Source organism: Sus scrofa, chromosome 8 (genome assembly GCF_000003025.6).
Source record: "Sus scrofa isolate TJ Tabasco breed Duroc chromosome 8, Sscrofa11.1, whole genome shotgun sequence".
Classification (NCBI taxonomy): Eukaryota; Metazoa; Chordata; class Mammalia; order Artiodactyla; family Suidae; genus Sus; species Sus scrofa.
Window position 1 is genome coordinate 35,812,981 of NC_010450.4, and position 27,428 is coordinate 35,840,408.

Consider the following 27,428-nt stretch of genomic DNA (forward strand, 5'->3'; position numbering starts at 1 on the left):
ACCTCAGGGGTCAAAGAAAACTTGTAAAACAACAGCGCGAAGACGAGAACAAAAACACCATGCACAAGCTGCGCAGTGGATATATCCACGGAGGTGAAATTCATTGGTGTTGAACCCCACTTTTTCAGGGATGGACAGGTTCCGGAGGTCAGAGGTCAAAAGGAGCCCCCCCCCCCCCCCCCCGCCGCGCTTCCTGCGTAGACCCTCTACATGGATTGGTGCTCTGGAGTTTTCTTTAGGTTCGGGGAAGTACTGGGGACGAAGGCGGCAAACCACTACAGATGGAGCTCAGTGTCTGGCCGGTGCATCAGCGGATGGGTGAATTTGTCAGCCCGACTGAAGATCATCATTTATGGTCTAGCACTGTCATGGTCTGTAGAGTAGTGGAGGGGGAGGCCAAGAAGGCGTCTGGCACCAGGATCTGGATTTTTGGACTTTAGACCGGAACGTTCTTTCCACGAAGCTGTTTAACTGCATGAGCCTCTCCATATATAGTGCATGGGGGTCTTGCTCTTAGTCATGAGAGAATTCTATCATAAACATAGCAGGAGGGGATATATCCAACTCCAAACCATTATCCCGTGGCTAGGGTGGGACCCCGTTGCTGTGGCAACCCAAGCACACTGACTGATAGGCCTCTTGTAGTCCACTGCAAACACCTGCTGCTGCTTCTTTTAGCTGTTATTAAGTCCAGCTGGCACACGTTGTTGGCCCTTCTACTGCTTCTCCTCACCGTCTAGGAAAAGCTGGTTTATGATCCTGTTCCTTTCAGGGAAGATGAAGCTCTCCACGGTTAGATACTTGAACTTGAGTTCGCAGGCCTCCTCATTCTGTGCCTTCTCCAGGTCCTGCTACATGTGGATATACTCTTCAGGCTGATCCTGGATCTCTGCCTTCACTGCCTGGTGCTTGTTATGGAGCCTCCTGAGTTTCTTGGTTTTTACTTCCACATCCTGTTGCAGAGATGCGTAGGTGCGCCAGAACTGCATGGTCTCCTCATCTCAGATCATCACTTCCTGCTGCATTTCCTGCTTATGACATTTCTGCTTGGCCAGCTCTTCGTCCTTCAGTTTCAGTATCTTCTGCTGCTTCTTGGTGTGATCCATGAAGTTCCGGTCCCAAAGGAGTAGCTTACTTTCTCTTGCTTTGTACTTGACTGCAAGCAGATTTGTGTCCTGCTGCTCCTGCTATAGAACTTCCAACATCTCCTGCTTCATCCTCAACAGTTTCTGCCTCTCCTTGCTCACCAGGCTGCAGCCATTCTGGATTGTCGCCTTCTCTTCCTTGAGCCATTACTTCTGCACCTGAAGGTAATTATCCATGTTTTTCTCCAAAGCCGACTTCAGGCAGCTGCGGCAGGTGGTTGTTGTTGTTGTTAATTGTTGTTATGTCATCTTTGGCCTCCCAGGCTTTGATCATTTACCCTTCATAGTACTGCACCAGGGTTGACATGCTACTTTTTATGTACTGTTCTTTATGCTGCTGTTTTTTGTGCTATTGGTTTTTATGCTGTTGGAAGCCACTTTTGCAGCATCTCCTTCTTCTCTGGATGAGACTTCAGGTGGGTAATCTTTTGTATTTATTTCAGCAGTGTGTCCTTAGGGTCCTCATGTCTCAGGACTTGTTCGTGATGTTTTTGGCTCAATTGGCAAAGTATAGGTTGGAGAGGTTCTCAGTGTAGCTAGCGAGACTCTGGCCCCAGTGTGACCACTGTAATGATCTTGTCATTGCCCCCAAGACAGACGCTGAGCAGCTAGGTCAGCTCAAGGCCCTGGTAGGGGATGTGAGCGCTCCTTATACCTAACAGAACCGTGATCACATTGCCCAGGGTAGACAGAGGGAAGTTGATTTTTGGAGGCTTCTTTGGCGTTTTTCTACCACCACCTCTGCTGCCATCGCCACTACCCATGGACAATGTGGCTGTTCCTTCAGCTGCATAGGGCACAGAAAAGGTCTGCTTTGTTCTGCCTTTTATTACCAGCCAGTTCCATGAGGTTGAGCTTGTCCAAACAGATGTGGTCCTGGCCATTATAGCTACACTCACTGTACTTCACCATAATGAGGAAGGAGAAGTGGGAGCAAGAGCTGAATTCACATGTGTGATGCCCATGACTTGAGCTCATTTAAAGAAGTAATGGCTAATAACCTCCCAAATTTGGGGAGAGTTTTATACATCCAGTATCTTGATGCTCATAGGTCTCCAAACACATCCAATGAGACCTTTTCCAGGACACTTTGTAGTACAACTATGAGAATCAAATCTGATTCTTAAAAGCAGCAGAAAGAAAGAAACACATAACTTACAAAGGAACCCACATAATGCTATCAGCAACTTTTTAGCAGAAAACATTCAGGCCAGGAGAAAATAGGATGATATATTCAACATGCTGAAAAAAACAAACAGAAAAATCTGCCAACCAAGAATGCTTATTCCAATAAAGTTGACCTTTATAAATGAAGAAGAGATAAAGACTTTTCCCAGACAAACAAAAGCTGGGGAATTTCATCACCACTAGACTTGCCTTATAGAAAAGGCTGAAAGGAGTTCTTAAAGCTGAAATAAAAAGATACAGATCCGCAACATGAAAACATATGAGAATATACAAGGCACTAGTAACAGTGATTACTCTTTCTCATAGGAATCAACTGAGTTGTTTGGGCAACTTTTTTTGTTCTTTGTTAGCAGTATTAACCTCATGCTGTAATCTGAAAGTTTCTGTCCCTCCAAAATTCAGATGTTGAAATCCTAACCCCTGGGTGGTGGTATTAGGAGGTGATTAGGCTGTGAGTGTGGATCCCTCAATAATGAGATTAGTGCCTTTATAAAAGAGGCCCAGAAAGCTCTATCATCCCTTCTACCATGTGAGGACATAGCAAGTAAATGGCCATCTATGAACTAGGGTGGGAGCTTTCATCAGGCAGTGAATATGCTAATGGGTTGATCTTAGATTTCCCACCTATGGTATTTTATTTATAAGCCACCTAGCCTATGGCATTCTGTCATAGAAGCCCAAACAGACCAATATAACATGATCTGTTCCATTCATGGGCAGTGACATGCAGTGCTGTGAAGAACATAGAAACAAGTAAGATAGCTTAATTTCTAACATTGGAACGAGCATACTGTAACTTCCAGATATATGACATTGGCCAAAGCAAGTCATAGTCAAGCTAAAAGTCAAAGGGTGGGGAAGGAGACTATGACCACTTTGAAGCCATGGTATGAATGCCGAAATTGAATATTGCATCAAAATATTCAATACATCATAGTCTGCCTTCTTGGTTTCAATTATTCATGATGTTCCTGCATGTAAAACAAACTCATCTCCATTCCAGATCACTATATGTCTCATACAATCATGGTATCAACTTTGCAATCTAAGATACTGTGATTCACGTTGGGTTGAACGCAATTTCTCTTGGTCCTTACGCCTATGAACTAAAAAACAACAACAAAAAATCTGTAGTACACATACCCTATATAAAATGATGTACAGGGAAAAAATACACATAATGTACACTCTCATTTTAAAAAGGAACAGAGTCTCATAACAGTCACTACTCAATATTGATTTTGAAACACTAGGCAAATGTTACCAGGTACCCAGGCTCAGGTAGTGGGTATTATTTGCTTGGCATTCAATTCTAATTCCTAAGATTGTTTCCCACATCCATATTTTTTAAGGCGCTTGGCTTCAAATTATGAAAGAATCTTCCCTTTCTGTCATTGTCCATGGCTATTTCTAAAGAACACATTAGCTGTGTATGTGTGTGTGTGTGTCTTGGTGGCTGCTGGAAACTCCAGCCTAATTCCTGATAGTTGAAATTTTGGGGCCCAGAGCCAAGCTTTTTGTTGTTGGGATCTAGATTGACACCGCTTTGCTTGTAAAATCTTTTCTGAAACATTGTAGGGTTTTATGTACTGAGCTTACTCAGTTTTGGGCCAAAAGTCACATTGATAATTTTTGTGAAATATGTCTTTCTGGTTGGATGTAATTATTAGTACTCTGATAGTATTATGCTGCTTTGGGACTTATTTTTTTTAGGAGGTCTTTGGCCCCTCTAAAAGAAGAAAAAGTTCATTCTTGAACTGGTGTCCAGCCAGATTATGTTTCTATCATCGAGTTCATAAAGGGGAGAGAAATACATCATCAAAGTAAGTCACTAGGCCAGTCACAATGTCAAAAGAGTGGAGAAGAACCGTACATTCATGATGAGGCCGTGGTAGAGATAGGAATTCAATGAAAACTAAAGAATTGGTGCTAATAATTACATGAATCATAAAATCCCCCCTCCCCAGTGCTGTAATTTTCCAATTTGTTCAATTATTCAGAGTCCTTTATGAGTTCTTTAAACTTTTGCTTTTAAAAACAGTACACATTTCTTTTTGGTTTTATCCCTCGATATTTTGCCTTCTCATTGCTTTTTTAACTGGAGTTTTCTTTTGCTCTCTTCTACCCATTGTTTGTATACATGAAAGGTGTTGGTTTCTAGTATTAATATAACTCATCCTGCGTTTTATACTGCTTTAAGGAGTTTCTCTTCTAGTAACTTTCAGTTTGTTTTGTTATTCCCAATCTTGTCTTTTCTATAGAGGATGTTCTGTGGGGGCATTAACATAGGAGACAAAGATCCTCACACTTCATGTCACTGCCTATTGGTTCAATTACATGTTTCTTCTCCAGATGTTCTTAAACTCAATATACCAATATTGCTCCTTCCATGCTCTTGCCTACATAGTGAAATTATTTTCCAATATTCGTGAATCCAAGTGTGATGGTTAATTTTATGTATCAATATAACTGGGCCACAGCATGCTCAGATATTTTGTTAAACATTACTTTTAGTGTGTCTGAATGAGATTAACATTGGACTCGTTACACTGAGTAAAGTAAGTTGCCCTGTTACTACCGTGTAATTTTTAATTAGAATGTTACCTTTTAGATGAAGATATAGGGAGCCTGGTCACTGTCACTCAGACATCCAGCCTAAGCCCTCAAATTATGTAGCAAAGAAATGTCAGCTATAAAAATTCTCATTGACTACTTTGAAGAGATTTATTTTGTAGTATTCAAGAAGTATGAAAGTAAAAATTATACACTAGGACAGATCCTTATTTAATACATATAAAAATTATTTTTCTGGGATTATTACTTTTTGTGTTGTTTCAGTTGTCAGTTTAAATCAGAAAAAAAATAAAAATTAAGTTATATAATTTTAAAAGCTTTTAAATTATTTATAGAAATTTAGTCCTCTTAAACTGATTAAATTAAGTAGGAATACTCTAGTTATTTTTTTTTTTAACTTAAGAGAGGAAAAAGAGCTTAGATGAACATAGCATTTTTGGGTTTCATTAATGTTGTGGGTAAAGATTTATACTACCCAAGAATATAAGCCTGTAAGTGGAGGAATAAAAGTAATAAGACGAGTTTAATAAAAGAGTGTTGCCTCAAGTTAAATGAAAAAAAGAAATAGTTTTCCTTAATATCCTTTTAATATTTACCTGTTTGAAATTTTCTATTGGTTTATTAATGACAGATGTATTTATTAAAGGCCATAATTAATGTAATTTTTCCTCCCAGTACAAAAGGCTTAGGTAGGAAATGGGAATGGCTGATCTTAGCCAAAAGCATCATCTCTATATTTTGGTGAGATTCATGGATACTTTCTGAGTTATATTAAAAAATTCCTATATTTTAAAATATAATTTTCATGGCTGATGTAAGAAAATTATTTTTTACCATATCTAACTCAAATCATTTGGTCTAATTTAGACTATAAGTCATAAAATAGCATGTGAGACTTACAGATAAATCTAATTTTTTGTTTAGAATTCTCTTCCAGATAAAATATATTTTATTTAATACTGACTTCATTTTATTTTGTTATATAGCTTAATTCAAGAAATGTTAACTTGGGGGTTCCCACTGTGGCTCAGTGACGCAAACCCAACTAGTATCCATGAGAATGTGGGTTTTACCCCTGGCCTCACTCAGTGGGTTAAGGATCCAGCATTGCTATGAGCTGCAGTGTAGGTCACAGATGCTGCATACATCTGGCATTGCTGTGACTCTGGCAGAGGCTGCAGCTGCGATTCTGATTTGCCCCCTAGACTGGGAACTTCCAGATGTCACAAGTATAGCCCTAAACATACCCACCCCCCAAAAGGAAATGTTAACTTTAAGTATTAAAAATAGTATTGATAATTATGGAACTTTTGTAGATATTTTATCTTAAATACATAGGAATAATCATCTGAATTATGAAAAAGATTTTGCCAATCTGTAAATGTAAATAAATTAGAGCTAGCATTGATTTATAAATGGTAGTTGATATCATATTTGCTAATTGTTAGACTGTTACTTGTGTTCTAAGCCACAAGCTACTTGTCACCTTATCGTATATGATGTGTATTCCTAGAACAAATGAACAAGCCTATCTGGCATAATGTCATAATATCTTAAAATACATGTGAAAATTTGGTATATAGATCATAAATATTTTTATAAGAATGGGCAAGCTAAGCTTTTTTTGATGCTGTCTTTTTTGAAAGAAAGATATGATATCTCATACTGTGGGAATTTTCCACTTGAATTATCTACTTGATATAATTATCCCGACTGGGAGTTTACATATCTTTAGCTATAATGTAGTACTTTGGACATCTTATGACACAGGCCACATCCAGGACATCATTATTCCCTTTATTGAAGGGTAATTTCAGAAGGGTAAAAATTCTGCATCAGTATTTCAGAGTATTAATATGGGCTCCGAGATAAGTTTAAAACCACTCAGTGCTAATGATTGGAACCAGAAAAAAATTGTATTACAAAATCTATTCTTAAAAGAAGATTCAGGTGTGCCTTCTCAAAATGGCTGGAGTTCAGGGCTATTTGGATTAATATGCATTATGCACACTCTGCAGATTAAGCTAAACTGCCTGGGAAACGGATGGCCAATGAACCACTTTATCTGTACTCTGCAGGTACCTTGAGTAGTTTGCTACCTGCAACATAATTATAATTCTGTTTTGATGTAGGCAGTGGTACAGTAGTTAACATCATTTTCATTTCCTCTCAGAATTTCCCACAGAGAAATGCAAGGTAATGTGGCCTATTATAAAACAATATTTTGTCCCTGGATCTAAGCCATTAAATGTAACCATAATTCAGAAACAGCTAATATATCCTTCAATAGAAAAGGGAACAATTATTGTCTATGGTGAAGGACAGGAACAGAATTAAATGTAGATGTTGTGAAAATCCCTTGATATTTCATTAATGAGATTGCTTTGTGCCTTTTTAAATCAAAATCACTCATTCAAAGAGGTTTGAATTCTTAAAATATGTTTTGATACATTTTCCCACACATTTAAATGAAATGTTGGGTTGAAGCGCTTGGGACGTAGATGGAAAAATGTATCTTGGCATCAATGATTTAGACATTTGGGGGAAATACATGTGCACATGAATTTATATGAATATATGTATATATATATATGTAAATATTTTACATGTACTAAAATTTGGTTTGCATAATTTGGGTAATTTCATTTTGTTTTTTAAAGTATACTTAGGAAATTTGCTATATGTGATCAGAATGGACCTGGAGAGATGTCTACACCAAAATCCATGGAATTTATGAATATGTTACATTATATAGCAGAAGGGGTTTACAGTTATCATTAAAGTTATGGACCTTTAACTTTCAAATAGGGAGCTTTTCTTGGATTATCTCACTTGGCTCAGTCTAATCACATGAGTCCCTAAAAGCAGTTAAGTTTCTAAACTGGAGTCAGAGATATAGCAGGGTGAATATCAGAGATACTGAGTGTATTCGTGGGGTTTGATTCACGCTTACTGGCGGAGGCCACGTGGAAAGCATGAGAAAGACCACAGATAGCACTTAGGAGCAATAACAAGTCTGACTGACAACCAGTGAGGAAATAGGGACCTCAGTCCTGTCATCACAAGGGGATGGAATCAGCTCAAAACTTGAATGACTTTGGAAGTAGATCATTCTCCAGAGCTCTAGGAAGGCAGATCTATCAGCACCTTTGATTTCAGCTTTATGAAACCCTGCCCCATCATAACTTCTGACCTACAGAATCTATGGGAAAATAAATTTGTGGTAAATTGTTACTGCAACAATAGAAAACTAATATGACATGTTTTAACCTGACACTTGTACAGAGGTGTAATTTATTCAGTCTATTTATTTAGCTGATTTCTGTGTTAGTTCCTTGGCACTGTGGTAGGTAGTATATTTCATCTGATAATTACCTATGGGAATATGGCCCAAATGGAAGACCATCCATGGTCACTATGGTTTCTGCCTCTCTGCTATTTCCCCATCACAACTCCTGTCTTGGACGGTTATTGATGCTGCACTTCCACGTCTCTTGCCCAGTTATCTTGATCACATTCTGGAAAATCTCTATTTTTTTTTTTTTTTTTTACAATGAGTCAAAGACTAACCTTCCTGTCTCTTCCCTCCCTAACAACAACAAAAAAGAAATAAATATATCAAGAAATAAAGAAATTCATGCAATATTAGGGAAAACAATCTTTTAAAAATTTTACCTGAAGGAGAGTCCAATTGGATGACCCTGTTAATAGAGTTTCCAAACTTAGTTATTTTAATCTTCTTAACTTTGAGTGTGTGTGTTAGCTAAAGTCCCATCTTGGTTTAGGACATGATTTCCACGTATTATGGGATTTCCAGGCCTCAGAATTTGATCTCATGACTCTCTTAAGGTACAGTCACTTGATATACATTTGCTAGGATGGTACTATATCCCTGCAAGGCTTACTGTGTCACCTTGCCCTGGAAGAAGAAAATTATTCCACATCTTCCATCCATAGATGTAGCCCCTCAGTTAAAGTTCATCTTACATGGCAGCCACAGAAGTGTGCCTTACAGATAACTGGTAAAGAGAGGACCAGCTAGGACTGTGAAACCACACTCTCTAGCTGTGATTGCCTTAGCAATCTACCTTACCTTGCCAGCCTAGGCCTTGTGCATCCTAGAAAATCCTTGTCTATGACTGAGCGCACACTGCAGTAGCACAAGGACTCACCATTTCCAATTAGTTAAGGACTGTACTGTGGAGTTGAGCCTCTTCATACCTGATCCTCCTGTCCTTCCCCCCCCTTACAGAGATATTGGAAGTTATTTGCTTTCCTTGTACTCACTTTTTTATTCAACTTAATCCATGTGATACTGATCATTTGTTAGATACTATGATCTGAATGTTTCTTTCTCCTCTAAATGTAATACTGAAGTCTAACCCCCAAGTTGATGGTATTAGGAGGTGGGGGATGATGACGTGAAAGAGGCTCAGGAGATCCCCAGCCCCTTCCACCAAATGAGGACACTGCAAGAAGGCTTTGCCTGTGAAATAGGAAGTGAGCGCTCACCATCACAGAATGTACTGGAGCTTTGGTCTTGGACTTCCTACACTCTAGAACTGTGAGAAATAGATTTCTCTTTTTTATAAGCCCACCCAGTATGTGGTATTTTGTTACAGCAATCTAAACTGGCTGTGACAGAGGCATATTTCAGGTTTTCCTTATGTTGGGGAACAGCACTAAGTTAAAAATGTATGTTTATGGAGTTCCCATTTTGGCTCAGCAGTCATGAACTGACTAGTATCTGTGAGGATGCAGGCTTGATCCTCGGCCTTGCTCACTGAGTTAAGGATCCAGCATTGCTGTAAGCTGTGGTGTAGGTCATAGCCATGGCTTAGACTGGTGTTGCAGTAGCTGTGGCACAGGCCAGCAGCTGTGGCTGTGATTCAACCCCTAGTCTGGGAACTTCCATATGCCACAGATGCAGCCCTAAAAAGACCCCCCTTCCCCCCCAAAAAAATATGTATATATAATATGAGAATCTGTATAAATATTTTTTCATCAGGATTCATATATTCATTTAACCCATATTTATTGAGCATCAGTTATAGGTTATATACTATTCTAGGTGAAGGGATATACTAATCCATGATTATTGAAGCTCTTAAAAATTTTCTTATGTTGGATTTTAGTAGATCACTGAAGATTTTCTGTTTTCCTGTATTACCTTTTGATTTAATGATGTCTAATTTTACTATTCCCATATTAAAATGAATCATCCAATTAACATATAATGCTAATTAGAATTAAGTAGTCTGCAAAATCATCCTTGCACATATAAGGCAAGTTTGCACTTTGTATCTTTTGTAATTATGTTTCTATACCTGTATTAACATAATGGATGTGTGGCCCACTAGAGAATGTTTAATTTATTGAACCATGTTACCATTAACAGAAAGTGTCAGGATAATAAAATAGCTGATTCTGAATTTTTGTAGGGACCTTAAAAACAGGGTCCTTCATCTCACAGTATAATTAATCTTATCCATCCTTTTAATAACATATATATTACCAATAAATTTGATTTATCTGAATATAATACTGCAATATCAGTGATGTTGCTTATTATTCTCAAGATACATCTCAGAAGTTGGAGCAGAGACACAACAGATGTGAAGTAGTTCAGAAACTACATTGTTGCACTTAACTATCTGTGAATTTGATGAGCTGGCCTACAGAAGTATTAATACAAAAAAATAAGTTACTGTATTTAAAGTCCCTGATTTTTGTGGTGTCTACATAACACTAAAATGCAGTTTAAAAACCTATTCATTTTGTATGGACAAAAAAAAATATTTGTTTTCTTCTTCTGTACTTAGAAATCAGGTAGCATAGATTTCAGGAAACTTGCAATAAAAATAGAAATAATGGTAAAAAAAAATATGATGGTGTTAATGTTGACTGTTTATGAAGGGCATACTCTGTCCCTTTTAACCCCATCAGGTGAAGGATTTTTATTTCCATTTTAAAGAGGAGAAGATTATGGTTCATAAAGGATTAAACTTGTGAATGGAAGCAAATCTAATAATCACAACTGGGATTCAAGTTCTGGTTTGTGTGTAATAATTTATGCCACACTCCTTTGACAATGTTATTTACCTTGCTTATAAGTAAAATTTTAATATAAATTATTATTATATTATTTATCCACTTTATAACCAGGACAGTTTTAAATTTTTAATAAATAGACTCCATCATTCTTCCATGAGGAATGTATAAGAGGATTAATGAATGAAGAACCTAGTAGCCTTGTAAGAATAAGTAGCGAAGAACAGATAGTCACAAACTTTTAGTATAAGCGCTTCAAAACTATTTATTTGAATTGTATCAAATAGGAGTCAACTAGATATCTGATTTCTAAAATTAAACAAATTTTAAAAAACAAAACTATTTAATATATAAAAAATATTTAAAACAACAAATCTATTAATGAGGGTGAGAACTTCTAAAGGGCATGCTGGCTTAACTAGGACCAGATTTGACCTCCGTTAAAACTGGCTAACAAAACAAAAAATGTATGAAATAACTCTTTTCAGACATTAGATAAGAACAGTGCAGGACTGTGATCCCTGAGAGAAAAGAAACAAGGGGGTGAAACCAAAATCATACTGGTTTTCCTCTTTAAGGCATTTTCCAGGGAATAGTGCAAAGAGGGGAATCTGAAGCTGAGCAAGAAAGCCTCACTGAACCAAGGAATTAACAGTAACAGAGAAACCAAGGTGCTTGAACATTTCAGCATAGTGTTCTGGGCATAAGGGATCTATGTAGCAAAAGAACTTCATAGATTCAAACTTCAGAAATTTGTGCCTCCTTGAGCATTTATTGACTACCAGATGGCACATGAGGAAAATGAAACTCCCAAGGACAAAGAACAATCAGAGAATTATAAACTGAAAATTCTCAGAGCTCCTCATTAGGTAAGGAGAAATTCCATCCCTGACCAGCAAGAATGAAGCATCCTCAGAAATCATTCACATCATTCTTAGAGAGCCCAGAAGGGTCATGACTGAGTAAGTGGGAGTGAACTATGTCTGAGTAAAGGCTCTTCTAAACCCACCCCAGAAAATTTTAAGAACCTGAAGCTCAAAATGATTACTTAGGATATAACTTAATTCTCTGTCAAAACAAAGCATTATATTCTTTAATGGAAGATACAAATACAGACATTAAAAATACAACATTTGCAATGTTAATATCCAACCAAAAATTCCTTTGAAAGTCAAGAACAGGAAAATGTGACTCAAAACCAGAAAAATAATCAGCAGATGCAGAGATGGTAGGACCAGCAGGAAAAAATAATTAGAAAAGAACTATGTGCAAATATTTATGAAATCTCAGACTTCTTTGCCATGCACCTCCTTCAAAGAACCTATCTTTCTGACTTACATATTAATTTATTTGTCAGTTTTTAAAACCTACATACATGCAATAAACTTGTATATACTTACTTGTAACTTATTTTACCTAATATTACCTCAGCGCTTTTCATTATTTTTATTACAATGTAGCGCTATGTGTTAATATATTAATACTGTATGATACAAAAACTATATTACAATAATTGTTAATTGCTGAGTGAAATGTTTTCAGTTTTTGGCGACTGTAAGTAATGTTGATAAGAAAATTCTTTTGATACACAATTTGCACATTACTTTTGGGTAGAAATAGTGATTAGAGTGGAATGCCTGGGGTATTGGATATTCATCTGATTACATTTGGTAGTTCCTACCAAGTAGTTTTCCACAAGGATTCTAACAATTAACAGTCACAACTTGTTAAGAATCTGACTACAGTGGCTAGGGTTGCTGCAGAGCCATGGGTTCAATTCCCAGCCCAGTGCAGTAGGTTAAAGGGTCCAGCATTGCCGCAGCTGTGGTTCAGGTATCAGCTGGGGCTCAGATTCAATCCCTGGCCCAGGAACTTCCGTATGCTGTGGGTGTGGCCATAAAGATGAAAAAAAAAAAATGTAACTAAAATGCTTGGGAGGTATGGTTGTAGACATCTCACTGTCACTTGATATTATCAGCCCTATTTCCCTTTTAACCATTCATAATGGATAGGATTCTTATAGTTGTAGGGTTATCTCATTGACCCTTTAATTTATATTTCCCTTCTCACTTAAGAGACAGTCAGTGCATCTCTCAGTATTCTTATAGGACAATGGTATATCCTCTTGCTAAAGTGCCTGCTCAAATATTTTGCTTAATTTTTCTTGAAAGGGCAGAAGAGTTAATCCTTTTTTTTTTGCTGAATAATGAGAAAACGTTGTGTATTTTAGATAGGAATTCTTCAGATTTATGTGTGCAATATCTTTTCACATTCTGTGAATATTTTCACTATTTAAAGGGATCTTTTAAGGCACAAACATTTCCAATTTTATTTTATTTTATTTTATTTTGTTTTTTAGGGCTGCACCCTGCGGCACATGGAGGTTCCCAGGCTAGGAGTCAAATCAGAGCTATAGCTGCTGGTCACAGCCACAGACACAACAATGTAGGATCTGAACCACGTCTGTGACCTACACCACAGCTCACAGCAACGCCGGATCCTGAACCCACTGAGCAAGGCCGTGGATCGAACTTGCATCCTCATGGATGCTAGTCAGATTCATTAACCACTGAGCCCCGATGGGAACTCCTTTTTGTGTGTGTGTTTTGTTTTGCTTTTTTTGTTTTTTTGTTTTTTTGCTTTTTAGGGAACATTTTCAATTTCAATGGTGTTCAGTCCATCAGCATTTACATGATATGCTTATTCATTTTTTTATCTGGTTTATGACACCTTTGCTTGCTCTAAATTCAAGAAGACATTTTCCTTGCAGTATCCTTAAGAGGTTAATAATTTTATTTTTATATTTAGGTGTGTAACATACCTGGATTCACATTTGTGTATGATGTGAGGTGGGGTCAGAGTTTACTTTTTATCCATAATTCGACACTACTAAATCCAGAACTTTTTGTTGAAAAGAACATTGTTGTCTCGCTGCATTTTGGTGGTATCTTTTTTTATTTTTTGTTGCAATCTTTCTGAATTGTACAGTCTGTTCCGTTTATCTGTCTGTCTGTACTCTGCTTGTCCCCACTCTGTTTCTTCCCATTTCCTTTAATAGTAATGTTTTGTAATAAGTTCTTCAACTTTCTTCTTCATCTTGTCTCATTTCTTGGCTTTTTGTGTTTCTGTGTGAACTTTATAATCAATTTTTTATCAACTTCATAGTCAATTTTAATTTTTAATAGTGATTTTATTTGGAATCTTATTTGGAATTGCATCCAATCTAAAGAGTAGGTTGCAGAAAATTAGCAATTTAATCTTGAGTTCGTTAGTGTGGTTTGTGTTTTTAAAATAGGTTGTATAGAGTTCTCTCAGTAGTGTTAAATAGTTTAGGGTGTATGTCATCACAATATTTGATAAATGTAGTTATTTAATGCTTATTGATCTTAACTGATCTTATAACTGATTTTTCACTTTAGTTTTCCAAATTTTGTTGCTCTTCTATAGAAATAAAATTGAGACTCAGAGTTCCCGTCGTGGCACAGAGGTTAACAAATCTGACTAGGAACCATGAGGTTGAGGGTTCAATCCCTGGCCTTGCACGGTGGGTCGAGGATCCGGCTTTGCGGTGAGCTGTGGTGTAGGTCGCAGACGCGGCTTGGATCTGGCATTGCTGTGGCTCTGGCGTGGGCCGGTGGCTACAGCTCCGATTAGACCCCTAAGCCTGAGAATCTCCATATGCCATGAAAGCGGCCCTAGAAAAGGCAAAAATACAAAAACAAAACAAACAAACTGAGACTGGACAGTTTCATTTTTGAAAGTAAAATGGAATTTGAGAGTTAAATCTAAGAGTAACCAATAAATACATGGATTCTGAGACAGTTTCCTTTCAATCAGTAGAAAAGCCAACATCACTGAATGCTTTAGTGGGAGAGAAAGAGACAACACGGCATGCTCATCTGCTTCCATGAGTTGTATTTGTTCAGCACACAACTTCTGGATCCATGGTAAATCATTTCACACAAATTAGAGCATTTGTTAAGTGTTCACGCTAATAAAGATGTGTGTTGGAGACAGATTCTTATTACTATCACCCTAGTGATGTACATGTCTCAATGAGGTAATAGAAGATAAAAAGTGGATTTTTAAAAGTGTTACTTGAAAAACATATCTGTAGTATAAAGAAACAGACATTTCAATAATAGGTTAGTTATAGAATTATTCATTTTATATTACATTCATTCTATTTTTTATATTTGAGTCACTTTCTATTATTAAGATTTTAACAGCATGTGTGTGTGACTACTACTTTCATGATTGTTATAATGCTTAAAAAGAAAATATAATGGAGCAGAATCATTACCAACTGCTGAGATAGATAATATAAATCTTAATTTCACTGGAGTGTTTTTTAAAAAAAGGCATGTTCCAATACCTTAGCATATATCTGACAATAGGCACTTTTAACTATTTAGCACTATTAGTTGAGGTTTTTCTTCAACTTCTTATTTTTTTTTCAAGGATAGCATATTTTCCCCAGACATAAGAAGGCTTACTGGTCTAATTTTTAATCTTCCTGTTCCAGAGAGGAAAACAAATGTGCCAGAATCACAAAGAGAAATTATGCATTTCACATATCATCTTTCTCTCTCTTCTCTTTTGCTTATTTTTAATTTCTTTTTTTAACTGAATAAATGTGAGTTATATATTGTGTAAGATTAAGATGTACAGCATATAACTTTGAGACATTTATGAATTGTAACATGATTGCCAATGTTGTGATACTTATCACATTTCATACTTTTTTATAGATTTATTAGCCTGATAATTTAGAGTGAAGGAGCTCTTAAAAGTTTTATGTAAAGCAGTCATTGGGGAAATATTTTCAATCCAGGGCAAAACCTCAAATCTACTAGCTAATCCTGCCCTTAATGAAAGAGTTATAGTAAATAAGCACATATATTTATTATATAGCACAGAAAGTTTATTAAAGCTTAGCATATTTCCACTTAGCATCCCTTATATAGCAAATAAATTCTGAAGACCCCAAATTTTTCTCAAGGCTGAAGCTAAAATCCACTGTGAAGAGCTCTATCCATGGCTTTTGCAACATTTTTCATTTATTGAATAGTCTTATCAAAACATCTTTTTTAACTTAGTAGAAAATTCTATTGAAGATCTGTGACTTTAGATAGTGTTATACCTTGAGAATTATTGTAGTTGGTAAATTGGATGACATAACTCGAGAGCTCCTTTAAAGACTGGTGTTAGAGGAATATTTGCTTATCCATTTCTATGTTATGATCTTGTTTGAATATTTGCAAGTTTGATTGGCAAGGGTGGATGACATATGCCTAGTTTTACCTTCTTTCCCTCTGACTTATATCCAAGAGCTAGCTGGTTAGAAAGGCTTGTCAGAGAATTTTGTTTTGGAGTTCCCATTGCCACAGTGGAATTGAGGTGTCTCTGTAGCAGCAGGGACACAGATTTGATCCCCAGTGCAGTAGATTAAGGATCTGGCATTGCTGCAGCTGTGGCATAGGTTGCAGCTCCAGCCTGAATCTGATCCCTCACCCAGGAACTGCATATGCCACAGGGTGGTCAAAAAAGAAAAAAAAAATAATTTTGTTTTCTTTACACATTCTTTATGTAATGAATTTAAATTATTATTTTTAAAATTCTATTTTTTACACATGGTATATTGTGTTTAAAAAAAGCAGTTTGTATTCCATGTTGTTGCTATTAGCAACAGATATTTAAGTCAGTAATCTAAACACATTAGAATGTGGAAAATAATCAGCTCTCTCTGGGTGAAATAAACCAAAGGAAGTTTGATATTTCTATAAAAATGAGAGATTTTAAGTTTCTACATCTTAGGGAACTACACATGGCCTTGAGTAAATATTTAACCGACCTGAGTTTCAGTGTCTGCATTTATAAAATACAAATAAAATTAATAACCAGCCCCATAGTTTATTTTGAGGAATAAATGAGGAAATATCTGTAAAGTGCTTACCATTCTTCCCAGCATCTATTATATGTTACAAAAATATTAGCTATTATTGCTACTAATATAGAATTCTACTCATTTTAATTATTCAAAAACTTAAAGCTGTCATTCTCTAATGAGCCTATATCACTTAAATCTTTTGTTACTTGTATTTGAAAATAAGAATCATTGTGTTAACGGAAAGTTGAATTGATATCTTGAGTGATTATAGTACTAAATTTTAAGGTAGTTATAGATTAATAAAAATGTATATTTCTATAATAATGAGTGCATTATGATTAATAACAATATTTGTTAAATTAATAAACTAGCAAGTAAAGCATGAGACTTGAAAGTAATAGCTGTTATATGTGTTCAAAGGAAATGTTCTGAAAATAAACTTGGAGGTAAATAGAGTGCTAAAACACACTTACATCTATAATCTATCAACATTTATTTTAGAAAATAGGGAAAAAGCTTATCTTAATATCTACTAACCAGCCATAAAATATAGAAAAACATTATCAGACTAGAGTCAAGAACTTGATTTTATTCCTTATCCTTTCTCCTACTCCAGACTTTTCTCTTAATTATTCAGCTTTGTCATCGTCTGAAAATGCTTTGTCTTTCTGGGTTTAGTCTCCTCACCTGAAAAAACAAAATGAAAATATTAGTTCTAAAGATTTTTAGGATAACTTTCTTATAAAATATCTATGATAAACTTTCTGATGACTGATACTCAGATCTACTAGGCATAGATATCCTGGGAGTTTGGTAAAAATTAGAGACATAACAGAACCAAGAAAGATTTGTAGGAGAAATGTAATTAGATAAGAATAGGGGATAGGTACCTTAATTGATAGAGCTCATGTAAATTATTAAGATAAAGAAATAAAATATCAAGTTTCAGGAAACAACATTTCCAAAGCTGACTACAATTTTATATTTATCTTATGGGAAGAATATAAGCTGAAAAAATTAGAATAGCTAGTTGACTTGGGAAATGCCATTAAATAATCTGTACCTTGATTTTTTCACTAGTAAAGTGAGAATAAAAAAATGTATATCATTGAATGAGTGTGAAATAAGGTGATATAGACCATGCCAATTGGTAACGTATAAGAATTCAGCAGGTGTTAATATTCTCTCTCAACTGTGAACATTTTATTTTTTTAGGGGTTGAAGGTGCAGGTATGTTTTCATTCACCATTGTCATGGGGTTTCAACCTGTCCCATAGTAGGCACTCAGTGAATGCTGCAAACTCACAGGCTTGCTCTCTGCATTGGTAGATTTTTAACTCTGGTTGTGCAGCCTTTGAAATTTCCATGATGCTATTTTAGTCTGTAGGGAATTGTGATTGAGACTGTCAGCCAAGACTAATGAGAATAAGGTGAGGAAATTTTATTAACTTTTAAAACAGGCTCTCAGCCTTTCTGGAGAGCCAGTGAGGGTGGATCATCCTGCTATTTCTGTATGGCTATCAAGTCTGAGTTCAGAATAGAATCCGATTGTGACATGCCTCATTTTTATAACATTTTATATAATGCTAAAATGATATTTTAATTTATGATGTATCCCAGAAAAGAATACTCCTGAAGCAAAGAGCAAAAGAAGCTTAGAAAAAAAAAGTTACTTCTGGAAAATAACTATAACATTAACATTTATTCATAAAATAAATGTAATCTCCAACAGAATGTTGTCAAAGAAAGCTATAACTTAGGAGTCAGCTGACTCAGATTCTTGTCCTGATTAATTTAGTAGCTAATTATTTATCTTCAACAAATTATTATTCTGTTAAGAAGCTGTTTCCTTAAGAGGAAGATTTTCGAAGCCAGTAGTTTCCGGTATCCCTCACAGTACTGTGAGTATGGACACTGAAAGGAATTTTCATTGCATGTTGTTCTTGATATTCATGACAACCTGTTTGGTTCAGAAAATTTTTCAGGCTTACAACACAAACATATATTCTAAGGTCATACCTTCTAATTTGTTAAAATTTGTATTTACCACCAGTGAATAAAATTCAGCATTGAGAGATTCTCTTTTAGGGCTTTTAAACTGTTAACAACTGTAATTGACTCTTAGGAATATATTAGGTAAAAATAATTCATTCATTTTGTGCATAGTGCTGGTCATATAACTATCATAAACACAGACTAAATTTGAATTTGTGGATCTATGTACATTAAAGGAATATAAATGCCCTTTTCATTGGAATTTAAGGGCTATTCCTCTATCTTTTGTGTAACACTTTGGGCTCTGGAGTATGACCCTCTGAAAAAATGTTTCCTTTCAGGAATTAAGCCAAAATCAGCCTTTTTTTAAATCACCAAAACACAGATATACAAAATATTAAAAAGCCAAATTTAAAGAGTCTGGTGCCATCCAGATGTATTTGATGATGGTAAGAAAATCATAGTAAGAACTATTTGAAAATCTCTGAATGCTAGCCAGTTCGCTTGGCTCATGCCCAAACTGTGGGCCTCAAAATAATTCCAATTCCCAACTCAGCTGGGGCACTGTGTTTTCCTGTGTAAGACATTTACACAATTATAAATTGAGCTAACTATAGTAACATTTCAATTAGTGTACATATAAACATTATCACAAGCTGTCTTCTCTTTAAAAAGGACTTTTTCACACAGTGGATGGTTTTACAATGAGCATAGCACATGGTTTATATTACCTGTACTTTAAAAGCAAACTTACGAGGCTTAGTGGAATGAAGGACTCATGGAAAGACCATTATTGACAAGGGAAAATAAGTTATTAACCTGAAACATCTCTCTAAAGGCAACCCTCAGTGTATTCACTGAGTGTACAAAAAACAATGAAATGATTAAATCAGAAATAGTGTTCCTTCCCATCCTTTTATGAGCTGATTGACGTACACCTAATTCCTGACTGACCATTTTTTCCTCTGTTATTCAAGAAAGCACTTTGTGTCTACGTTTCTATGTTGTTATTGTGGAAAAGAATGTCACACATACTCCAATAATTTTATCTATGTATTTTTGTTAGGGTTTTTTTTTTAATTTTGAGAGATATCATATGCACAGAATAGTCAGTAAAATCTAAATGAGCAGGTTAATGCATAAGAACACAGTCATTTACTACCATCCAGTCCACAAATTAGAAACTTTCCAATAATCCTTATACTGTTTATATATATAGGTATCTATGTATATACATATATATATATATATATACACACACATTATTGGATTTTATTTCCTAATGTTTTGTTCAGGATTTTTTTTTTTGCATCTATATTCACAGGAGATATTCCTTTGTAGTTTTTTTGTAATATTGTTGTCTGTTTTTGGTATTAGGGTAATGCTAGACTAATAGAAAGAGTTAGGAAGTATTCCCTTTGCTTTTATCTTCTGAAAGAGGTGGAGAATTGGCATAATTTCTTCCTTAAATATTTGGTAGAATTCACTCTCTGGGCCTGATGATTTCCATTTTGGAGGGTTATTAAATTTTGATGCAATTTTCTAAATAAAGGCCTATTCAGATTATCTATCTCCTCTTTTGCGAGTCTTAGGTTGGTCTCTCAAGGAATTGGTATATTTCACCTAAGTTATCAAACTTGGGGACATGGAGTTGTTCATAGTATTTCTACGTTATTCTTTTAATAGGATGCATAATGATGTACCACCTTTCATTTCTGATACTAGTAATTTCTTTCTCTTTTTTTTTTTTTTTTTTTGCTAGAGGCTCTTCAACTTTATCAGTCTTTTCAATGAATCAGCTTTTGGTTTCTTTTTTTTTTTTTCTATAGATTTCCTGTTTTTAATTGATTTCTGCCCTAATTCTTATTCTTTCTTTTCTTTTTTTCCTTTCGATCTAAATTTCTCTTCTTTATCTAGTTTCCTAATACAAAAGCTTAGATTCTTCTTTTTATTTTTTTTTCTGTAGATCACATCTGCCCACCACTCTTAAAAGTAATCATGTTTGACACTTAGATTACGTTTTTTTACTTTGTTTTAGATCATTGTCTGTGTGTGTATGCTCTAACAATATCTAGTTGTCTGTCTCTGAAGTATATACAAAGGGAATTACCCTGTACACATTTATGTCTCTCTTTTTCTTAACTCTGTGTTGTATATACCAGAGCTATCTGTGCTATTATGTGACTGTTCATTCAGTTTCTCTTCTTAACAATGGTAGTGATGATGATACCACTGTCATATTAACTGCAGATGTTATTATTAAATATAATATCAAATTGAGTTTATTAAAGATAGAACTCAAATATGAATCTCTGTAATCTGGCTCCAAATCCTGAATTTACAATCATTCTGATATACACCATCTCAGTAGCATATTTAATAGTATAAAGTAGCAGGTTGGCCCATTCTGTTCTTGGTAGAGGTAAATTGTTTCCTGTTTTTTCTATAACAAATAATGTTATTTTTATATATTCTTTTTTTTTTTTTTTTTTTTGTCTTTTTAGAGTTACACTCGTGGCATATGGATTTCCCAGGCTAAGGGTCAAATAGGAGCTGTAACTGCCCGCCTACACCAGGGCCACAGCAAAGTGGGTTCCAAGCTGCGTCTGAAAACTACACCACAGCTCAGTGCTATACCGGATCCTTAACCCACTGAGCAAGGCCAGGGATTGAACCTGCATCCTCATGGATACTAGTCAGACTTGTTTCCACTGAGCCACGATGGAAACTCCCATATTGTATATATTCTTGTACAAATATCCTAGTGCAGATGTATGAGAACCTAAGGTATAAATCTGTGACTGAAATTGATGGGTTGTGGTGTATATAAGAATGCAGATTTATTGGATAATTTCAAACACTTTCCAAAGTGACAATAACAGTTTATAGACTCATAACAGCATGTGAGTTTTTCCCTTGATCCACATTCTAGTAAAATTAGAATTTGAAATCTGTTCTTATTTGATATATGTGGAATAGATTTACATTGTGACTTTAATTTGAATTTTTAGTAACTTGTTGACATCTTTTCATTTGTTGGTTGCATAATTGGATTTCCTTTTTGGTGAAATGGGCATTTAAGTCTTCTTATTTTTAAATGAGTTCCCTCTTCTTTTTCTAATTGAATTTTGGAGTTTTCAACATATTTTGTTAGTTAGGAGTGTTGTGAACATATGTTCACATGGTGTTGTTTACACTGTCTTTATAAAAGAATGATTGGAATGCTATTGAATGCAGTAATCCTTTATTGCATAATTAGTAATTAATTGTGTTTAGTTTTAAGAAATTATTCCTTACCCTTAAGTAATGAAAATATTTTTTATCTTCTAAAATGTCCATAATTTTTTCTTCATTGGTAGAGCTCTGAAGCACAAGGAATTGATTTCTTTTTTTTAATGTATAGTGTTAGATAGGGATACAATGTAATGATTTTCATACATGGATATCCAATATTTGAAGGAACGTTTTATTGAATAGTCCTCTTTTTGTCAGTGGTTTCTAGTGCCACCTCTGTGATATATCGGGTGACCATCCGTGCGTGGAACTATTTCTATTTATATGTTATTATGTTTATCAGCACCTTATTCTTCTCTAAGGGTTTCTGGGCTGAACTTAGGTATCTTAACCTCCAAGTGGAGTTTTAGCTCAACTTTTCTAGTTTTTCAAATTTATGCTTTAAAGTAAATATTTCACAACATAGGTGCCATTAACTATTATTAGGAGCTAAATCATGGCATATAATTATGCAAAAGGCAAGCCTCAGTATATGTCTTGGGCTATTCAGGCTGCTTCAACAAAATACCATAGATTGAGTGGCTTATGAACAACAGAAATCTATTTTTCACAGTTCTGGAGGCTGTAGGGTCTTAAGATCAATGTTTCAGCATATTTGGTGTCCAATGAGCACTTGCTCCTTACTTCATAGATTGCTGTCTTTTCACTGTACTCACATGGAAGAAGGGACACAGGAACTCTATGGACATTCTTTTATAAGGGCACCAATCCCATTCAGAAGAATGCCACCCTCACGACCCAATCACTTCTCAAAGGTTCTACCTGCAAATATTACTATACTGGGAATTAGGATTTTAACATAAAAATTTGAGGGGGGGCAAACTATAGTATTCCACACCTGGTACCCCAAATCTGTGTCCTTCTTACATGAAAAATACATTTATTCCATCTCAATAGAAAAGTTTTAACTCATTCCATTATCAGCTTTAAAGTCCAAGTCAAAAAGTCTCCTCTAAATATCATCTAAATCAGATTTGAGTGAGAATCAAGATATAATTTATCATGAAGCAAATTGCTTTCCAGTAGTGAACTTGTGAACCCAAACAAGTTATGCTCTTCTGAAATATAGTGGTGTGACAAGCATCAGATAGACATTTCCATTATAAATGAGAGAAATAGGAAAGGAAAAAGGAGTGAAAGTTCTCTTTTAATCCAAAACCTCATGGGATCAAAAATGTTCACTAAAGCTTGAGGCTCAGGAACATCCCCTTTTGGCCTGATGCTCTACTCTCTAGGCTCCATGGGGCAGAAGTATCATCTTCTGGACAAATTAAGGTGGCCGTCCTGATCACGAAACTTGCTGCCCCCATAGCTTTGGGTGACTCCCTCTCCGTAGTACCTTTGTTCCTAGGCCATGCCCCCCTGATTATTCTTTGAAGTTATCCCATCTGGAAGCAGCTCTGTGTCTTGTTTGCACACCTGTGACTCCAGGCAGCTCTGTCCTTGAAACCAAGATGGAGACAGCCAGGCCCACAGGGCTCATGTATCTGCTTAGTGGAGAAATGGCAACACACTGAAGCTACCCAAGTCTTCTGTTTCCACCCTTCAGAGGAGTGGCCACTGTGGCCTATATCACATCAAGGCCTATAGGAACCTCACCTGGAGTGGCCAAAGAATGTAGAACCAGAGTGCAGGGAGCTTGTGATAGAGGGCAGTGCCAAGCCATGCTCACTGAGGTCCCACAGGCACTGACAGCTTCTCCTTTGAAATCACTCTGCTTTCTGGCTGCTGGCTTATACTCTGGGTCTGTGATGGGAGTGTCAGCTTTCCTAATCTCTGAATTATCTTCAGGGCCATTCTTCCACATTTTAAGGATTTGCTCCTTGACTTCGGTTGAGATAGCTGATCCATAGTAATCTCATTATCAAAGGATCTTTGGCCATACCCTTAGTATCTCATTTTTTGCAATAGAGATAAGCTGAGAATTTTCTAAGTCTTTTAATTCTGCTTCTCTTTTGATGAATGATTTCATCAAGTTGTTGATCTCTTCTCAGATTTCACTACAGGGAGTCAAGCAGCCAAGCCATATTGTCAACACTGCTTAGAAATAGCTTCAGCCAGATACTCAGTTTCATTACTAACAAGTTCTATCATCCATAAAAGACAAACACAGTTCAGTCAAGTTCTTTGCCACTTGCAGCTAGGATCACATTTCCTTTAGTTTTTGATAACATGTTCCTCATTTTTATATGAGATCTCATTAGAATGGCTTTTACCATCCCCATTCTGCAGAAAGATGGTACCAGAATCCGGGTTCTTGTTCACTGCGGTTGAAGAATGAACTCCATGAACTCTGCGAACACACAGTCAAGGGGTCGAATTAGAGCTGCAACTGCCGGCCTACACCACAGCCACAGTAACACCAGATCCAAGCCACAACTGCAACCTGTGTCACAGCTTATGGCAGCACTAGATCCTTAACTGACTAGATCCTTAACCCACTGAGTGAGGCCAGGGATCAAACCGCACATCCTCATGGATACTAGGGAGCTTCGTAACCCACTGAGCCCCAACGGGAAGTCCTGGACTAGCAGCTTTTGCAAAAAATCATTAAGTACTATTTCATGTGACCATTGACTAACACCAAACTATTGGACATATTGTCTTATTTTAAAGTATTAGGAGTGACCACAAAGGCTTTGAAAATTCCCCTCAACTTGACAAAACAAAAAGAAGCTTGTCTCCCTTTTCTTAGAGCATTTACTCTAGAAAACCTTTAAGCACAAATTCTTTCTCTGGTCTTTTGAGATGTAAATGTTTTCCCAATATCTTGCCAGTTTTATAACCCAGATATATATTTCTGAATGGTTTAGATTATCTTTTCCAATAATCATCAAGGAAGATAGTGCCCCTCTCTTTCTGTCTTTGAAGAAGAGTAGGAACCAAACTTTGCTAAGTGCCAGTTGGCAAGAACCTCCCTCCCACCCCCGCAGCATCCTTTAGTGCTTTTCCACTAGCTCAGACAAACACTTAAAAACCCATTCACCTCCCTTCTCCCCACTTCCCATAAAATAGAATTTAATCTCTCTTTCCTATTGTGATAGTCTTGAATTCAGTCTTCCTTGTCTGTTTAACCTGTCTGGTTCAATTTCTCTTTGACCAGAGGATATTTAATTAATAAGAACCTAATTTTGTCAGAAGCAAGACATTGTAAATGACTTTGGGAATATATATTTATTTGCTTTAACTTAGAGAAGCAAATTCCTAGGGCAAATACCTTTTAAGAAGTTGAATATAGTTAAAGTTTAAGGAAATTGAATAATGAATTGCTCTAGACTATGACTTAACGTGTTGTAATGAAATTTGTAAGACACTGCAGATATTATTAACTCAGCTCTGAAAATAAGTGCTCTCTAGAATTGGAAGGCTTTTGATAGCCTTTTGATAGGTCTAGTCTACAATATCATGGAGTTTTAAAATGTGCAGTTTCATCAAGGTCTCAATATGTTATTTTTGTTTGTAAGGAAGCTGAAACCGAGTGTTTTTAACTATGGAGAAAATCAGTCATCTGCTTATCTAAGAATCTTAGCTCAGGAAAGAACTTAGGCAGAAATAATGAATTTTTTCAATTATATTATTTTCTCATTCATAAACATTTTCTACAGATGTAGTGGACACTACAGAAATCTTTGAAATTGTTAAGATATGAGCATTAAAGATTTGTTCTTCTTTGGCTAGACCTATTTTTAAATATTTTTTTGTTTTGGAGTTCCCATCATGGCGCAGTGGTTAACAAATCCGACTAGGAACCATGAGGTTGCGGGTTCGATCCCTGCCCTTGCTCAGTGGGTTAACGATCCAGCGTTGCCGTGAGCTGTGATGTAGGTTGCAGACGCGGCTCGGATCCCGCGTTGCTGTGGCTCTGGCGTAGGCGGGAGGCTACAGCTCCGATTAGACCCCTAGCCTGGCAACCTCCATATGCCACGGGAGTGGCCCAAAGAAATAGCAAAAAGACAAAAAAAAAAAAAAAAATTTTTTTTTGTTTTTCTTCATAAAGGTACACTTGGTGGTGTGCTATATATGTAACAGTTGGCTTTCAAGGAGAGAAAAAGGCCCTAATTTGTGGTATTTGCCAATATTCATGGTGCAAACATTCAAGCTTCCGAAAAGATTTCACTGAGTAAGGGGTTGGGAAGAGACAGGCAAAACCAACTCTTCCAAACTGCTATGAGCTAGTTTCAGCATACTGCTAATTACAGATATAATTTCACATTAATGAATTATGTACTTGCTTATCAAATAATTCTGGTTATCCCTCCTTTGGGACACCAGGTTGAATTGAGCTTTCTTGTGCTCTTGTGATTGAATGTGCCCTTGTGCTTCCTTCTGGTCAGTGAGTGATAGCAGAGGTGTTACATATCACTTTCAGTCCAGATTATTAAAGTGTCTTTGCAAGACCCTCCAAAACTCTCTTACCCTCTGCTAAGGTCATGAGCATCTTCCAGATAGTGAGTTGTCATCACCTTCAGTTTTAGAGTAACGATGAAAACCACAAAAGCAAAAATGGTCTATTCTTAGACACCTAATATGAATGAGAATTAAATCTTTGTTGTATTGAACCACAGAGATGTTAGTTTTTTTATTGCCACATAAGCTAACCTATTCTGCCGGAAAAACCTTCTTGTCAGTGACTTAGAAAATGTCTTTGTATTCATGCACTTTAAAATACAAAATGAGCTTATGTCAGACATTTTAGTTTGTTAAAAAAATACATTTGCAGATACCGATTGGACACAGTCACCCTGCTCTGTTCGCCTCAGCCATTTCCTTTCCAGTAGGTATTTTCCTCTTGTCTTTTTGCTAAAAATATCAACCTGAAGTAAAAGTTATTATTCCAGTATTCAGAGAGAGGTAGTATTTGTATTTACTCAAACATCATTTTATGTAAGTACTCATTTATAATTGGTGGATACTATGATGTGAAAAAATTAGTCATTTTTCTAGGGACGCCTTTTAGTGTATAAAGAGAGCAAGCCATGAAATTCTTTGAGAAGCCTCACATTAATGATCATCTGTACCTCTTGCTAATGTATGCTCCTGTGCTTCTATAGCTATATAGTCGTGGGAAAAGTTTCAGATATATGGTTAAGAAACACAACTAGATTATAAATAAGAAGATATAGTAAGACCCTGTTTTTATATGTTCCCCAATAGTGAGAGTCAAATGATTTAATTAAATAGCTGATAACAGAATTTTCTACTAGTCAAGAACATTGAGAAGGATGTCCTCATAAAATGAATGCTGACAGACGAAAGAAACCTAAAGGACCTAAAATTGATAAAGAATAAAT

General features: G+C 36.0%; 1 long non-coding RNA gene and 1 pseudogene across 1 annotated transcript in view; one reads left to right on the plus strand and one right to left on the minus strand.

Annotated features, from left to right (window-relative positions):
• LOC100623129 lies at positions 351-2,243 on the minus strand (annotated as a pseudogene).
• The window catches only part of LOC110262082, a 41,315-nt gene continuing 15,053 nt past the window's right edge, over positions 1,167-27,428 (plus strand). Inside the window, exons 1-2 of the long non-coding RNA XR_002346625.1 lie at positions 1,167-1,561; positions 4,047-4,156. This is a non-coding gene — a long non-coding RNA (uncharacterized LOC110262082). The remainder of the gene's footprint in view (positions 1,562-4,046; positions 4,157-27,428) is intronic.